Below are 18571 nucleotides of genomic sequence, written 5' to 3' on the forward strand. Positions count from 1 at the left end.
CCGTAGCGGTCGCTCGGCTCCAGACTGTAGCGCCTAGAACCGCACGGCCACTCCGGCCGGCCAGAAACTCACATGCTAGGCTGATTTAAATTAGTACTTGCAGCACTACAGCCCAGTCAGCAACCGTGGTAATCTAATATATAAGAAACATTCAGCTTGGATTGCGGTAATGAAGCCAACCTTTAGCGAGCTCTCAGCCCAAGTAATTGAGCCTTCTCCAGAAGATATATCTGATTCTATAATATGTCTACGAGGGCATGGTCTAGAAATAAAACTAAAACTGCCTGAATAGGCGTAGTCACATTTTAAAAATGCGGTACATAGATGCTAAGTCACCACCAAGACTTGACTTAAGTTCCGGCGAGTGCCTCGTCTTTTTTAATTCTTCCCTGTGAAGAACATGCCGTTTCCCATGTCAAGGATACATAAAAATTTTCCTATGTGTCTTTTTGGGTCAAGCATGTTTTATCATCTCTTATCTAATTAACAATAGCCTTTAATACACTACTGGCCATTAAAATTGCTACACCACGAAGATGAAGTGCTACAGACGCGAAATTTAACCGACAGGAAGAAGATGCTGTGATATGCAAATGATTAGCTTTTCAGAGCATTCACACAAGGTTGGCGCCGGTGGCGACACCTACAACGTGCTGACATGACGAAAGTTTCCAATCAATTTCTCAAACACAAACAGACGATGCAAGCATTCGATCACAAAAGGCAGGCTTTCACTATCGGTATTAACAATTTCAGAGATTTTGCATTTAATTGGTATTAGACCGTGCTCTGAGACACATCTTTCTGCTCTTAACTTTTCGTTTTCTCCATTGGGCAGACATTCTCAGAGTATATAAAGATGTAACTCGTCAGGCTAATTTTCAAAGTTTGTAATGCTGAAGTCCAAGCATAAAATACAGGGAGGTAATCGTTATTCGCAACTTCTTCAAAAACCAGGTCGCCATTACGAGAGGCGAAGGACATAAAAGAGAATGGGATGAGATAAGATGGTAGCCTACGATCTGTACACTGAAGAAGCAGCAAAGGAAACGTAAGAGAAATTTGGAAAAGGAACTAAATTTCAGATAGAAGAAAAGAAAGCTTTAAGGTTTAGAATGACCCTGTATTTCTGTCAGAAACGGCAAGGGATGGGCAAGGTAAGTCGCCTAGAATTGCTACCGTCATGAAATCCATACATACTAGTACTATAAAAATCGATGTATGGGTGTACACGACATATCTGCTCCTAAACCATAGTACCAGCTTCAACCAAACTTGATGCACGTATCACTTACCGTCAGAGAAGAATTTCCGTGGGGAAAGAATCACATACCTATAAAGGTACGGAGGTGATGAGAAAGAAGTGTAGACCACGACGTGCGTGTGTCCAGAAGCTAAGAATGAGAGGACTTTGCGACTTGCAACAAACTCTACACATAATTTCAAACCTTTATGAAATTTTTCTCGCTGACATTATCCATAAAATGAAGAAAGAAAATAAAGTTTGTCGTCTACTACATTTTCACTGTTCATGGTGTGAAACTGACGCACTAGCCATGACATTTTGATTTATCACTTCTTTACTACCAACTCTATTCGCAACACATTTCAGAAACGGTATTCACATAAGGCCTGATTGTACCTACAAAATGATATCATTGTACAATGCAGAGTTCAGGAGATATGATGTCATAATAATTGAAACTTTAGGGCGAAATTCACTGGACATAAAAGAGAAATATGTGTACAAATATCTTTGAAGCTCTTAAATATATCTAAAATATATGTGACATCTGCGTATGCGGGCAAAGCTGCCTATAAAAAAAAATCCTCGTAAACCTCTGAATCGATTTCAACCAGACTAGGTACACATATTACTTATTATCTCCAAAGTATTACTGTGGAGTAAGAACCAGCAACCTCCTATAGTTGTGGGGGTAACTGACATACAGTCTTGAGGCGCCCTAGTAGGCACGATGTATGATCATAAGGATGCAGTGCCAACACATCATTTGTGTCATATGTTTGCATCTGGAGATTTAATGCAAAGATTTTGTGTGCATCTGGCACAAGATTTTTATAATAACCTAAACGAAGATCTGATGATATTAATATAGTTTATTAAACCAGTTATCCACAATATAGTGTTTTATTACGATCTTGGTTAAGAAGTTTTTCTTCTCCTAAGAAAGTAAAAACAGATCGCCCCTTCATACTCAGTATGGGTAAACTAAGGGGTAAAAATTGTACAGGTTCGCCAAAGGTTTGCCAAACCAGTCTTCTAACTGATGACAACAACGACAACGTAAACTATAAAAAACAGCTAGAGAAGCAGGGCGTAATGTTAGTTGTTGCACCGTGTAGAATTAGGTAGCTTACATATGATAGCATTTTAAGTGATATGATTTTGATTCATCTTTTAGCAATGACATAAGCTGCTGCTTTGCCAGTAGGTGGATTTTATTCCGTATGTTGTTCAGCTGTCGAAGCCTCGTGGCAGCCAAGCGAACTACTGATAGTTATTACATAATCATACAGGCTCTCCGCTACACGTTTTCTACATAGGTATCCTATGCAGAACATATCTTGGCACTTTTATGGCTGCGAAGGTATCGGTGAAGGCCGGATCACTTCAGGTCGGATGGATTTTTTCTGGCCGATGCAACCTGAGGTAGGGAACAATACAGCACATTGTAGCAATATTCGTGGCGGGCCGTATCAAACCAGTCAGGAGACTGATGACTAAAAAAAAAAGTAGCAATATAGCATTGTAGTAGGAATTGTGAACGCAATGTTGATTCCAGTGTCCTGCCTGCCTTGCAAGGAGGCAAGGAGGAGGAGGGGCATTACCTCCCACATATCTGTCCTCATGCAGCAGCAGCTCATGTGTTTGGCGAAGATATAGTGTTTACGCTCCCAGCATGCCCTAGAAAAAGCGCCAAGTTATATTGTGCGTATAGTAATGGTCTGTCTACCCTAGAGTGAATGGCGGCGCATCAAAACACAAGTTTTTAAAGAATTCACGATATGAAAGCTCCAGTCAATTCATAAAGTATTCTGGAAAGATTGAGTTTCTCCTAAAAATAATTACAAATAAGTAAAACTAGTCACCGAACGTTATATTTTTCTTGTTATTTTCCTGGTTCGGTGCTATTCTTGTTCATTCGAACATACTGACAGTATTTGTATGATCTAATTGACTCGATGTGAGAACACCTACGGCATCCACTCTTTCAATTCACTTGTCATTCAAAAAATACGTTATGTAGATCAGAAGTAAATCAAGCTTTATGTAGCTCACAATGCAAAAGAAAACTGTAAGAGTCGTTCAGTCTTTAATTTACTATTCAATCCATTAACAGTTTGATTATTATCTTTATTGTCAAACATTACTCTATGGAAGTGGTCGCGTAGCTCAGTCCACTGCCGTATAGGCAGCCCGCACAACTGATGGACAGTGTGTGTTGCATAACGGTCAGGTAGAAGTCGTAGTGCTAACGGACACTCCTGAGCTGAGAGGTATGTCAGTGATAAATTCATGGCTTACAGCTGTGAAAGTACATTCGAAGCAACAGAGGAAATTGTCTTTGCTGAAGCCCGAGCAGCTGTATATTGGGCACGAGTAAGTGATGCACATAAATAGGTGTAGAACGAAGTGGATGGTCTCCGTTTGTCTATGTACCAAGAGCAGCAGTACCTGCGTAAGCCTGGTTCTGAACCTATAAATGAGTATTTTTCACTCGAGACAGACACTCCCAGATACCAAAGACGTATTTTTTTCTATAATTGTAGTCCACGCCTATATGAAGTTCTCTTTTCACACCCTCACAACATTTTATATTGTTTATAGGACACAATAAGATGAATACGATGGAATAAACGTCTGATTCCAGGAGCTTAATTTCAAATTTGTTGGGTATACACTGACGTTTTCTTTCTGTCCACGGTATACAATGCCTGCGTATATATACAGCGGCAGTAGTCTTTCTCTTTAGTTTCGCAGGAGATTATGTTATTTCATGGTAATATTTTTCGTACGGGATGCTACGTTGAGTAGTTGTGTCGCTCCTGTCTTTCGCTTTTTGGATGCTATAATGAAGAACGCATTATATATATTTTGAAGCGCTACTAAGCCCTATTCGGAGCTGTAATTTTACCTCTGCATAAATAGATGCCGCATTTCATAATGTTTATTTGTAGTAATGAAATAACTAATATTTCTTTATTGTAGGAAAACCTTACAGATGAATTTCTAGCATCTTCTTCATGACACTCTGAGCACTCAGCTACGGAGGGAGATATGTATCGGTAAAAGCAGAAACATGTGAAATTTAAAGCTTTCCCGGCGTATAGAATGTCCATGACATTTCGGCTGAAGCTCCGAACGTTTGTAACTTTCTGCCACGATATTTCGACACAGAATTCTTTAGTCGTCTTGCGTTCGGTATTCACATTAAGATAGCCACAGTACTCTGGTTCGAAATATTGTGGCAGCATATTACAAATATCTGGTAGTTCGCCCGGAGTTTGTGCAACAATCGGAGACATTATAATAAGGATTTTTGACTGATTTTGTTTCGCTGATACACGACCGTTCTATGCAAATCGGTGGCTGTTTATAATAAAAGATAAATTAAGACAGTCATTAGCCTCATTCAAATTTTTATTAACACCCACGAAGCGTTTCGAGTGGTTTTGACTCTAAACGTGACGCATATATAGTGGTCTAGAGGCTCGGCGTAGCCACCGACTGATTATCCGTCGATTGCTGTGGACAAGCTTACCAACGTACAGGCGTCTGGTGCCATTTTTCGCTGTTTTGTCATACATTTACGGTTTTTCTTTGACTTACCCTCGTATAAATGCCTATTCGTTTTCGTAATACTAGGTAGCTAGACGTTTTAAACCTGTAGAACCAAGAAAATGCACATATGCTTTAAAAATGACATGTAAATCCTTAAGCTGCTATTAAAAGTATTCTTTAATAAGTGGCCGGTGCCGATCAAAGACTACTTTGAAGTACGGCTTGGGTTAACAACAAGAGCTATTGGAATGCAATGATTTAAAAAAAGGAGAACAATGGCAAAAAATCAACAGGAAGCTGTGTAAGAGTAAACATGCTCATGTGACATAGAATACGTAAACGTTAATCGAGCTTGCTCACCACCTCTCAGGCTCCATCACCGGACTGGTTTGGTCTACCAATTTGCATGTTAGATGACAGAAGCTCACAGTTCTGAAATTGTAGGGCAACACACCCACTTGTTGTTTCTCATGCCACTTTCCTTTTGCCTTTGCCCAATGGTGAGAAATCCGTTCTAAGTGAATGTGGACTGTTACTAACGCTTCGCAGATATTTCTCATGGGAATTTCAGAACCTATTTTGGTAGAGTTAATGAAACAATTGTAATGTGCGTGAATTAAGAACTAGAATGCGTTCCTTTGTTAGTTATCTGCATTTGAATAGCAGTAAGTCTTCTAAAACCTACAGTCTCTGACACAACGTTTGAGTCCAACCCAGACAGAGAACTAGTTCCACAGACAAACGTACTGAAGCTGTCTTTGATTTTTCAGGGATTATTGTGAGAATGGCAGTTTTACAGAAATCAAAATGGTATGAAAAGACAACGTAAAAAGCTGTATATGGCGTATTATCAGAAAAATGCAGCGTCAGGGGAATAGAAGGACACATTTCGGTCTCTAAGAGCTGATTAGGAAGAAGTATTGCTCCCATTAAAAAGAGGAGAATGTGCAACAGTGCTACCTTCTTGGCGAAGTCACTTTCACTGGTGAACTGGAAAATAAGCTACTCAAACATCTTAAGCATTTAGACAACTGTTTCTTACCTTTAAACTAAACAAAAATCAGTTTATGGCTAACCGGAACGTTTCAATTCAACAGGAACAAGAAAACTGCAGACAATTATATTTTCTAGGTTTCGTCAAGCGGAATTCCGAATTTCCCTTACCGTGTGCCAACTGTACTAGCCTTCCAGGAGGAGAACGTTTCAAAAATGAACAATGAACTGTTATTTTGAAGGCTTATAACAACCTTAATATTACTGTTACATTTTAATTTTTTTGTGTTAACGTTTGCAATGTTTCGGTTCTCGTACCGTGCGTCCAGCGTCGGAATCAGTGTTGAAGACTATCTTTATAAACATTTTAAAAAATACATAATTAATAGTATTAAAATGACTTATTTTTGTGAGTTTTTGGTATTAATGTCGTACATTTCACCACGAAACAGTTTTATTGTAATCTGCTCATAGGGATCTTGTAAAAGTCTCTGCCACTTGGGCAGCTTCCCCTAACGTATTCTACATCATGGGCATGTTTGCTCCATATATAATTTGCTGCTGACGTTTTGATTTTGTGCTGATTTTTGAGGTCACTGTATTGCATTGTAACCGAAGCCGTGCTGGAAAATGGTCTTTGATCAAAATCGGTCGCTTATTAAAGAATTAACGCCAGCTAAACCTGTCACATGACGTCATTTTGAAAGTTAATCAAAGCTCTGAAGCAGAACCTGCAGAAAATGTACACACGTCTATTGGCACACTACTATAGGATTTCCAGGTGGGCGGTGTAACATTTCACTTGCCAGCAGTAAGCAGGTCACAAAGGCTGCCCTGAGGCATTAATACGATCCGACATCTCGCGCAGCGCCCTATACTCCCTCGCGAGCGACCTTTTCTGCAGCGCGAGGAATAAATGTCACGGGGATTTATCTCGCAACCTGGAGCCCGCCAGAAAGCATTGCTCGTATTGGAGTTCACCTCTGAGCGAAGCGAGGGAACTGTTAGGGCACAATAGAGTATTCTGAGGGCGGAGAGGGGGTGGGGGTGGACAGCATGGCAGTTCCTCATTCTGCCCTTCCTGCTTGTTACGTTTTAATGGCGACAGTTTCGCCTGTAGTGATGAAGCCATATATATCGATCAGAGAATAGGAATGGCTGGAATTGGTCTCGGGATTATTGAAGGATCGGCTCTAAATTTGTTGGGAATGATTTATGGGAATGTCTCATATTTCGAATGAAGCAAAACTTCCCGAGAGAAATGCCGGATCATTGTGTAACGCCTATGGTCGATATTGATCGTATTTGCTCCATGTTTTCCTGTGTATAATGCAATATCTATATTACTATGTTCTTTGATTGATGACATATGTAAGTAACTGTTCTTATTTTCTGTAAAGTTATTTAACAATAATGTTCTTTTATAATGTGAATATGTTAAAACGTTGTGTAAGAAATTTGTTCATGCTTAGGTTACGTTGGTTATGTAGATGTAAAACTCGGAGGGAAGTGCCTCCGTAACGACCTATGAAGGCGGGAAAGGGGAAGGTGGCTTGGCGCGAAGTACTGAAAGTAGTCCAGAATGAGAATTCACTCTGCACCGGAGTGTGCGCTGATATGAAACTTCCTGGCAGATTAAAACTGTGTGCCGGACCGAGACTCGAACTCGGGACCTTTGCCTTTCGCGGGCAAGTGCTCTACCAAATGGGCTACCCAAGCACGACTCTCATTCTGGAAACATCCCCTAGGCTGTGGCTCAGCCATGTCTCCGCAATATCCTTTCTTTCAGGAGTGCTAGTTCTGGAAGGTTCGCAGGAGAGCTTCTGTACAGTTTGCAAGGTAGGAGACGAGGTACTGGCAGAAGTAAAGCTGTGAGGAGGGGCGTGAGTCGTGCTTGGGTTGCTCAGCTGGTAGAGCACTTGCCCGCGAAAGGCAAAGGTCCCGAGTTCGAGTCTCGGTCCGGCACACAGTTTTAATCTGCCAGGAAGTTTCATACTGTAAGTAGTCTTTGTGAGAGAGATAGTCGGTGCTTGGCTAGCAAACGGTGAACATCTTCAGTGCTAAAGGAGGCAAGGGTAGCGGCAAGATTGAGGTAATTATGCCTGATGTGGATGTATATTGGCTATTAGGTCAGTGGTTTGCTCTGAATCATAAAATTCCGGCGCCAAGACGACAATTTGTAGAGCAATTTCACATCATCAAGAGCCAGGATAACGTATGATGACGTCATACTTGTGTTACCACCACCACCTTCACTAGAAGTAAAGTTTATTATTGTATTTATGTGCCTGGACTAATAAGTTGCTTAAATTGCAAATAATAAGTAACTCAATTTCAATTTTGTGTCAAGAACACTGATTTATTCCTAGGTTTTTCACTTGGACAAGTTCCTATTCCTAGTGTTATAACTATTTCGAGTATCCGATTTCTAATGAACTAAAAAAAGTAAACTCCGTCTGAACCAACCTCGAAAGGCCCAACGGTACCGACCGACCGCCGTGTCATCCCCTTCCGATAGGCATCACGGGAAGCGGATGTGGAGGGGCACGTGGTCAGCACACCGCTCTCACGGCCATTGTCAGTTTCCGTGACCGGAACCGCTACTTCTCAAGCAAGTAGCTCCTCTGTTGGCCTCAAAAGGGTTGAGCGCACCCCCGCTTGACAGCAGCGCTCGGCGGCCACGGATGGTCACCTTTACAAGTGCTAGTCAGGACCGAAAGCGCTTAACTTCGGCAACCCGACGGGAACCGGTGTTACCATTGCTGCAAGGCCGTTGGGCCGTTTCTATGGAACTACAGAATCGTTACAGTTTAGTGGAGCAATAATTTTCTCAAGTAATTAATCTTTATATGAAAAGCTCCACATGTTCAGTGTAAGTACTGCAAAAGAATAATTGCTAAGAAAAAGGCCTAATTACGTCATTCAACCTTCATCCTAATCAAAAGCTTTGTTCAGTACTGTTGTAATAGAATGGAGTTATGATTATTAGAAATATTTATATGTTATTACAGTTTAAACGCTAACACAAATATTCTGTACTTTGCACGTTTGCAATACCGCGTTTATACTAATATTTCCATTTGTGTATGCATCTTCACTATGCCTGGTCAGAAGTGTTTGTACTATGTCTAGTTAACATACAGTGCAGTCTCTGAGCCCCTACTTAATGTTCAACAAGTATTTCAGCAATTGTTACAGGATAGTTTTTATGAAGTGATGTAATCACTCTAGAGACATCTGTGTTATGATAAACATAACTGGCTATAAACTAGTGGGATCGTGACAAACTCAGGCTCCCTATGCTTCACTTATATTCTAAATAGTTCAAACGCTTGTGTGTTCTCCTCGAAAACAAATAGTAATGATATTAGTGAGAATAACAATTTGATAAATATTTATATTTTACTGTCTTTCCACAGCAAAGTTTTAAAGCCTCCTCATGTCGAAATTAACTGTGCTCCTCCCTTATTAAGTGGTACTGTGTAATGAAAATTATCTTTCTTGCTCTGAAACAGAAAATATGCGTTAGTGAGCCATAGTCTGTTTCCAGAATATTTTAAGCTTTTATCTGTGTTGCTCGCGAATAGTTACTTTACAAATACTAGCTAGACTGGGCTGTTGTCATGTATCAGAATTACGAAACAGGCTGCAATTTAAAGTTGTCATATACAGTAGTCGGTTTTCTTGATTAAGAGTACACTTACCTGGAAACATTTTGCCTAGTTAGGCTGATGATCCTTTGATTTACAAAACTGCAGTTTCACTTTGCAACTCGAATAACACTGGTTCGATCCCCGTTGACTTAAATACTGTCTCCTGTCAAAACATAATCTTTCAGATAATGAAACATAGTACGATTCCTTCGAAAGCGTGAGCTCACGGTCAAACTTTTAATTCCTTTCGGAGGACTAACATTGTCGGGATTTACTGTAATAACCTGTATTATTGCAGCAAACATGCACAGTATTTCGACTACAGATGTCGTTGTTATCATCAGGTGAACTGATAAATGATGCCAAGAGCTTGGAGCGGTCAACCTTAATACCTTTGCCACAAGTCATGTAAGAGCATTGCTCGCGGTTGGCGGGGTCGGTTAATTAATTCATCGTACCCCATCAAGAAAGGAACTATACAAAACATGAAATAGCCGAGCATTAACAAAAAGCAAGCAAAGTACAGCAGCGTAATTTATACACTGCCACGCCAATAACTTATTATCATACTGCTTGCTAACATTTGTGCCGACAGGGGTTGCACGAAAATATGGGACCACTGCGAGAATTGCATGCATCAACATAAATGCAGGTGCTAGCCAAGCGTGCAGGTTTCGCTGTTGTATTTAATAACAAACGGCAGCTGTACAATGACCGTAATACGTTTCAAGTGTCAGTCCTGATCAGAACAATGGTCCGTGTAGTTGTGAGTGCATTATAGCGAAGGTACAAAATTTCGAACAGTGTCAAACTGTTGGTTCTCATATAGTGGCTGCTTACATAACCAAGGTAGTCAAACTGTTCGGCGTTCCAAAAGGTACCGTATCGAAGATTTATACCGCATATAGGAAAATCAGAAAAAAAATCAACCGTTAAGTCGTAACGAGGACGAAAGGGTGTGTTGAGTGATCGTGAGAGACAATCATTGAAGAGGACTGAGACGAAAAATAAGAGGAAAATAGCTGCAAAAGTCACTGCAAAACTCGGCAACCCTGTCAGCACCAAACAACATCAACGGAGCTCCATGAACTGTGAATTGCAAGGCGAAGAATTCCAAAACCACTTATCAGTGGTACAAATGCTCGCAACAGGAAAACGTGGTGCCGAAGCCATAAAACCCGGACTATGGAGCAATGCGACAATGCTATTAGGTCACACTATATCCAACGTCTGTCCGAGTTTACGTCCCAAGAGTGAAACATGGCAAGGGTTCGGTGATTATTTGGGAAGCCAGATCGCGGACTTCCATGGGCTCCCTGGTTACTCTGCAAGGCTGCACTACTGCAAGGGGCTATTTGGCAATTTTGTTGTTGAGCCGTGGTAAAAATTGCTGTTTTGAAGAGCGCGCCGCAGCGCGTAGTGTGAAGCAGTCGCCCTCCGTTTCTAGCGGTGGCGCCGCTATGGCAATCGCAGCTTTGGTGCCTCCCTCTGGTGGGAAAGGGGAAAGGTTGCCTGTTCATGTGCATTTAAGGGGCGCTATGAGCTCGCCAGAGAGTCAGTCTGGGTCTGTCTCTCGTCCGCATTTGTTAGGCGGTTAGTGTCTGTCTGTCGTTCGGATCAGCCTTTAAAGCCGGCAAATGAATCTGTTTCCACTCGGCCAGTAAGAGAACTCAGCGAGTGGTCGCCCGGTCGGGGCTTAGTTCCTGCATCTGAGTCTGCGCGTTAGGCCGCCAGTCTGCTCGAGCTTGCTCAGGCAATGGTCTTTGGCGGTTGGATCGATCGGTTGGTCGGTAGCGCACTGAGACACAAGATGACTTGTCCGTCTTGAGCGTCGGCGCATGTGAGGTCGGCACGTGTGTCCAGTGGGCCACGGCGTATAGCGAGGGGTAGTGGCTTCGCGGTCGACACGAGAGCAACAGGAGTCAACCCATGACATCAGTCTGGCCGGTATGAGCTGCGAGGCCGTGAGACGGGAGATCGGCACGCCTTCCTGCGGCTGGCAGCGGACGGTTCGGGAGAGCGATTTGGGGGTGCTGCACCAGGTCTTCTCGAGAAAGCGCAATTTATTAAAAGTTAAGTGATTGGTGACATGTTGTTTGATTTACTCTTGTTAAATCTACTTGTTTTCTTGGCGAGGTCACCAGCCGTTTTGCTTTAGGGTCGTCCCACCATTCTTCTCCGTTTGCCCACCCGGGGGAAGGTGGTTGTTTATAAATTGGGTGGTCCGTTTTTCTCTTGTGGAATAGGGGCGGGTTAGAGCAACCTGCGGTTCGGGTTGTTCGGTAATCTCCCTATCAACCTACCGTACGTTAGTAGCTGCCTCTGTCATGTTTGTCGGATTTGATGTGTTAATGAATTTATCGCTTGGAGTGTAACGGCCTAATACCTGAAATATGTTTTGATCTTTGGAAACTTTGATATTATTGCCTATGATCTTGAGAGGCGGTATCTGTGTACTGTAGAGCATCTTAACTATTGTTTGACCAACCTTGTAGAATTTTATAGAAGATTGCATTTCATGGACTTTTATTTAAATGATCATTTTAGTATATAAAGTTGCCACCCTTTCAACGTAAGACTTTTCTTAGAAGTTAAAATTAAGTTGCACCTTTGGTGGCAAGGTTAAAATTTTAATTGTTAGTGTTTTGTACCATTTCCATCCCACCTACGGGGGGTGCGTAGTTTGTGTGCTTGTGTAAATTGTCAAAACTCTTAGTTTAAAGTAATCTGGTGTGTTGCAGATTTGCACCAGTGTAGTCTTTCAGAGGCTGTTGTGAGCGGTCGTAATTACGGCCGTGTCAAAAGGGAGTGACAAGGTTCTCTGCCCGAAAGCTCATATAGTCAAAACTTGTTTCTTTCTGCCTCTGAATAAATTGTAACTTTGATATTTAGAAGGTGCTTTCTGATTATAATTTTAAATCTGTTTCTTTTAAAAAATGCTTTTAGGCACTATTAAAGTGAATAAAATTCCCATTTGTTAAAAGGAATTTGGTTATGATTTCATCAGTTACTCACTGGCAACTACTTCCATGCTTACATAGTGTGATTAAATGTGTTAATGTTCTTGGTGAATCGCCAGTAAATAAAATAAATTCTTAAGAACATTCTTTGAAAATGAATCACGGTTCACACACTATATCCAACGTGTGGCCGAGTTTACGTCCCACGAGTGAAACATGGCAAGGGTTCGGTAATTATTTGGGCAGCCAGATCGTGGACTTCCTTGGGCTCCATGATTACTTTGCAAGGCTGCACTACAGCAAGGGGGCTATATGGCATTTTTGGTTGATCAGGTCCATCCCATGGTACAATGTTTGTTCCACTATGTGATGCTGTGTTCCAAGACGACAACGCACCTGTTGACAGAATTCACACCGTCCAGGATGAGGTTTTGTAAGCACTAGGGTGAACTGTCGCGTCTCTCTCGTCCGCCGCCGTCACCGGATCTCAATGGTATTGAGACCTTGTGGTCTATTTTCGAGGGAAGGGTGTGTGATCGCTATCCACCATCTCCCTGAACTGCACTTGCCACTATTTTGCAGGAAGAATGACACAGTATTCACCTGTAAACCACACAGGACCTGAATTTATCCATTCTGAGTCGACTGAAAACTGTTCTGAATTCCAGGCATAGTAATGTTTTTCATGTTTTCATACTTTTGTCCACCCCTGCACGCTGATGAGCGAAAACTTCAAAACCACTGGCTACTGCGAGACAATACATCTACATTTATACTCTAAGCCAACCAACGGTGTGTGGCGGAGGGCACTTTACGTGCGACTGTCATTACCTCCCTTTCCTGTTCCACTCGTGTATGGTTCGCGGGAAGAACGACTACCGGAAAGTCTCCGTGCGCGCTCGAATCTCTCTAATTTTACATTCGTGATCTCCTCGGGAGGTATAAGTAGGGGGAAGCAATATATTCGATACCTCATCTAGAAACTCACCCTCTCGATACCTGGACAGCAAGCTACACCGCCATGCAGAGCGCTTCTCTTGAAGAGTCTGCCACTTGAGTTTGCTATACATCTCCGTAATGCAATCACGGTTACCAAATAACCCCGTGATGAAACGCGCCGCTCTTCTTTGGATCTTCTCTATCTCCTCTGTCAATCCGACCTGGTACGGATCCCACACTGATGAGCAATACTCAAGTATAGGTCGAACGAGTGTTTTGTAAGCCACCTCCTTTGTTGATGGACTACATTTTCTAAGGACTCTCCCAATGAATCTCAACCTGGCACCCGCCTTACCAACAATTAATTTTATATGATCATTCCACTTCAAATCGTTCCGCACGCATACTCCCAGATATTTTACAGAAGTAACTGCTACCAGTGTTTGTTCTGCTAGTATATAATCATACAATAAAGGATCCTTCTTTCTATGTATTCGCAATACATTACATTTGTCTATGTTAAGGGTCAGTTGCCACTCCCTGCACCAAGTGCCTATCCCCTGCAGATCTTCCTGCATTTCGCTGCAATTTTCTAATGCTGCAACTTCTCTGTATACTACAGCATCATCCGCGAAAAGCCGCATGGAACTTCCGACACTACCTACTAGGTCATTTATATATATTGTGAAAAACAATGGTCCCAAACACTCCCCTGTGGTACGCCAGAGGTTACTTTAACGTCTGTAGACGTCTCTCCATTGAGAACAACATGCTGTGTTCTGTTTGCTAAAAACTCTTCAATCCAGCCACGCAGCTGGTCTGATATTCCGTAGGCTCTTACTTTGTTTATCAGGCGACAGTGTGGAACTGTATCGAACGCCTTCCGGAAGTCAAGGAAAATGGCATCTACCTGGGAGCCTGTATCTAATATTTTCTGGGTCTCATGAACAAATAAAGCGAGTTGGGTCTCACACGATCGCTGTTTCCGGAATCCATGTTGATTCTTTCAGAGTAGACTCTGGGTTTTTCAGAAATGACATGATACGCGAGCAAAAAACATGTTCTAAAATTCTACAACAGATCGAAGTCAGAGATATAGGCCTATGGTTTTGCTTTGTTTTGCGAGGACATGACGCGGGAATGAAAGTATATAAGCAAAGCAGAGATGAAAGATGATAAACGGGCCTCAAATTGTGAAATGTGCTGACATAATATGCGAATTTAACAATGGGCATATTTATTCCCAAAAGTGGCACACTACATACCTAGTGTCCCCTGTCCGTTGTCCTCACTACTGGCTACCTCATCTGGTTCCCACAAGAGGTCGAATGAAGAGTGCAGGAGAAGTACAGTCACCCCACACTCAAATGTATGCTCCTTGTCTGCAAATAATGATACCTTCAGTGCGGATGTATTCTTCGTTTGACCTCTTCAGGAAATCAGGTGAGGTTGTGAGCAAATAAGGGTAATGGATAGGGTACACCGTGTAGTGTGCCATATACCGGAATTTGGGTGACACAGGAAGCGTGCTCGGATAGCCGAAGTTGTTAAGGTTACCTCTCATCATAAGCGAAAAATCCGTGTTTGAGTCCTGGTCCGCCACAAATTTTCACTTTGCGCAAATGATGGTAATGGACAGGAGACGCTATGTAGTGTGTCACATACCGAAATTTGGGAGGGACGGGAAGGGTGCTCGGATAGCCGTAGTTGTTAAGGTTACCTATCGCCATGAGCGAAAAATCCGTGTTCGAGTCCTGGTCGGGCACAAATTTTCACTTGGCGTCATTGGATTTATTTTAGTGCCGGAATGCAGCTGATGTCGAAATTTCTCTTTCTTCAAGGGGCAGGTTGTTATAGCTTGGCTCCTACGATCGAAAGTCTCCGAAACGGTGAGGCTGATAGGCTGTAGGTGTTCTGCTGTCGTGTGCATCTATGGAAAGAGGTTGAAGGACGGTGGGACCACGAGTTGGCGACAAGGTGTTGGGCGTTCACTTCTCGTAATAGAACGTGAAGGTCGGAGGTTTGGCCACTCCGTAAAGCAGGACAGGCTGGAATCTGTAGCTGATCTGGCGACAGAGTTTAATGCTGGTGGAAGCTAAAGTGTTGCGGCGTGTGCAGTTCAGCGCAAATTGTTGAGCATGGTTCTGCGCAGCAGACGAGTCCTACTTGTCCTCATGCTCGCCCAAAGAAATCATTAACTACGACTGAAGTGTGCACGTAATTACCAAGAATGGAGGATGTATAAATGGAAACGTGTTGTCTCTCTGAGTGAATCATGTTTCTTGTTACAGAAAGTCGATGACAGTGTGTGGATACTCTGTCATCTCACAGAACGGCCGCTCGAAACACTAACCGTGTCACGGACGCTATGGGTGACATTGCCACGGGCTTCTGAGGGCCAATGCTGGTAACCGAAGGCACAGTGACTGCTATGGAATACGTGAACACCATGGCGGGTTACCTCCATCCCTTCATGCATGGTGTCTTGCCCAACATCGACGGCATCTTCGAGCAGGATAACTATCTGTGTCACATGACCAGAATTGCACTAAAGTGATTTGAGAAGCATGGTTATGAACTCACCTTAATGTCTTGGCAACCTAATTCGCCTGATCTGAAGCTGATGGAAAACATCCGGGACGCTGTCAAGCGACAACTCTGCACTGTGGCTTAGGTAACTTTTGTAGGTCTATTTGAGGTTGTTTCCTGGCATGACAGACCGCAGGACTACTGTATCAGATATTCCATTTCGGCACCAGTGTGGTACGTTGTAAAAATTTATCGTATATACGCTGTATAAACGGTTTCTCTAAGTCGTGTTACAAATGACATGTAGAGGACGCTAGATAGACATGGCCGAAAGCGATCAGTCACCTGGTCAAAGTATTGCGTAACAGAAGTTTTGTAACTGCGAATGGCCAGAAATTTACATCAGTTTCTGTTTCGAGTTCCAAGACTAACGCGCCTTGACCCAGTTACAGCCGGATGACACAGCATAGCATCGTTCAGCCTCGTTAGGTTTCCACAGTGTTACGGCAGGGAGCGTAAACAAACTACGTCTCACGCCTGTTGATCGACGCCAGCTGGTGGGTATTCGCACAGCTGCTAACAGTACAAGAGTTTCTGTAGAGCTTGCGTACATAGCTGCTTCCTAGGAGTGCGGTCTTCCAAAAGTACGGTTCGATAGTTTTGGTACAGTACATAAATGACGTGTTAAATGGTAGGATTACCTACAGAATGGTAGCATTGACAGGGAAAGAAACATAAATAAACAAACATGAATGAATCTGTGAGAGACAAACTCGGAGTCAACGACTCCTCTTTGTTTTTAGTTTGTTTGTTTTTCACATAACTAGAACAGCACGTACTTCAGTGTTAGCCTATTGTGTACTTTATATCCTCACAAAACATAAACAATTACTTGATCGCGTAACTTCTGCACCTTTATGTAACCAAAGTAGTTACTTCTGATGCAAGTACACTTCACATGCACAAACATAAGATCTACGTCATTATTGCTGTATTTTGTACTCAGTAGAACGTTCTTAATCATGATCAAAGAGTTTGCCTGTTATTATTTACAAGTATGAAGTAGTTATGACTAACGGAAACATGTTTTATATAAATCGGCAAAGTATTGATGCGATATTTGCTCTGCTTTTGTTTTGCGCTTTTTAAAAATTTTGATTTTTTTAAGGAAATTATGTTTCCTAGAGCTGTAATATAAATGTCTTTTGCTTTTTATTTTTACTACAACATCCCTGTTTCACATTACAAATCAACAATTTTCGAATAAAACCTTAATTAAAATTGATAATTTCAATTTTGCTATAAATACTGTTTATTTGTAAGTAACAAACAGGAGGATAACTATGTAGAACAAAAAAGTTCCTTAGGTTACACAGTCCTTTATATATTCTCACTTATTTTCTAGACAGTTCACTGTTTCCTGTTTATAGAGGAATCTACTAAGACACTGATTGCATCCTAAAACAAAGACATTGAAATGAGATAATGCCTGATAGGTATGCAACACACGTAACATACAGGTAACTCAGTTATGATCGTAAGTGTCCAGGGCTACTAGGAAAACTACAGTCTTTCACGCTTATTTGTGATAGTATACAGTAGCCTGCGGTAGTTTTACAACTCTACTGATAATATAGTTACCCGAATAAGGAAAGGAAGATTGAATGTAATTTCCCGTCGACACTGATGTCATTAGAGACGGAGCACAAGCTCGGATTGTGTCAAGCATGGGGAAGGAGAAAGGCCGTGCCCTTTCAAAGGAGCATCCCGGCATTTTCCCGGAGCGGTTTAGGGAAATAACGGAAAACCTTAATCTGGATGGCCGAATGTCCTCCCGAATGCGAGTCCAGTGTGCTAACCATTGCGCCACCCTGCTCGATATCACCCGGATAGTGACGCAGGAAAACTCTAGAGGCTGCCTGATGCCTTTGCATTACATATGACAGAGGACCCTAAATTGATTTCTATGATATAGTAAACTAATAACCTGAAATTAATATTTAGTTTTCTATTGGTATAACAATAACTTCAGACCAACTGACGACTGTCAGTTTCAGAGGCTCATTGCAACAAAATCAATTGACAGACTGGGTTCAAAAACATTTACCCTATTGCTTGCGTACATTTTTTTTCTGTGACAGAAATGTCATTGATTCTGGATTCATTGGTGTGCATTTTACGAGCAAGTTTATGTGCTCCAGCACTATCTCATCAACATCTATTCTGCGATCATTGTTTTTGACGGTGTGATAGTGTGTTATTCCTAGGCATGCTAGCTGTATCGGGGCGGAATGCCGGGTGGGCTAATTTATAATTATTACACTAACTAAATTTTCGTCGGTTTTTGTCTCCATGTTAGGATGTGTTTCCTACTTAATAATATTCACAACACATCACTGGCTAGATTTCTGTTGGTTTGTTGGGAAAATAAACTATACTGGGTGTACATAAAGTCCGGGAACCCTTTCAATTATTTATTGCACAAGAACTAAACACTGTGCAGATGTCGTACATATTAAATTTTGAAGGGAAACTCTGAAAGTTTTTTTTTTTTTTTTTTACAAACATTCGGTATGCGAACCATGAGCGACCCGGCAGACATCAATACGGTAATGGAATTCTTGCCATACCCATCCTAGCATGGCATCATCGACTATGGCAGTCGCTTCCCGTATTCTCTCCCGGAGCTCTGC

The 18571-nt window shown here is 42.0% G+C and overlaps 1 protein-coding gene across 1 annotated transcript in view; it reads right to left on the reverse strand.

Annotated features, from left to right (window-relative positions):
* LOC126092078 (tubulointerstitial nephritis antigen-like) overlaps positions 1-18571 on the reverse strand; it is a 570548-nt gene that overhangs the window by 42290 nt on the left and 509687 nt on the right. The gene's annotated exons all lie outside the window — the stretch shown is intronic.

The sequence above is a fragment of the Schistocerca cancellata genome, chromosome 7 (assembly GCF_023864275.1).
Source record: "Schistocerca cancellata isolate TAMUIC-IGC-003103 chromosome 7, iqSchCanc2.1, whole genome shotgun sequence".
Taxonomy (NCBI): Eukaryota; Metazoa; Arthropoda; class Insecta; order Orthoptera; family Acrididae; genus Schistocerca; species Schistocerca cancellata.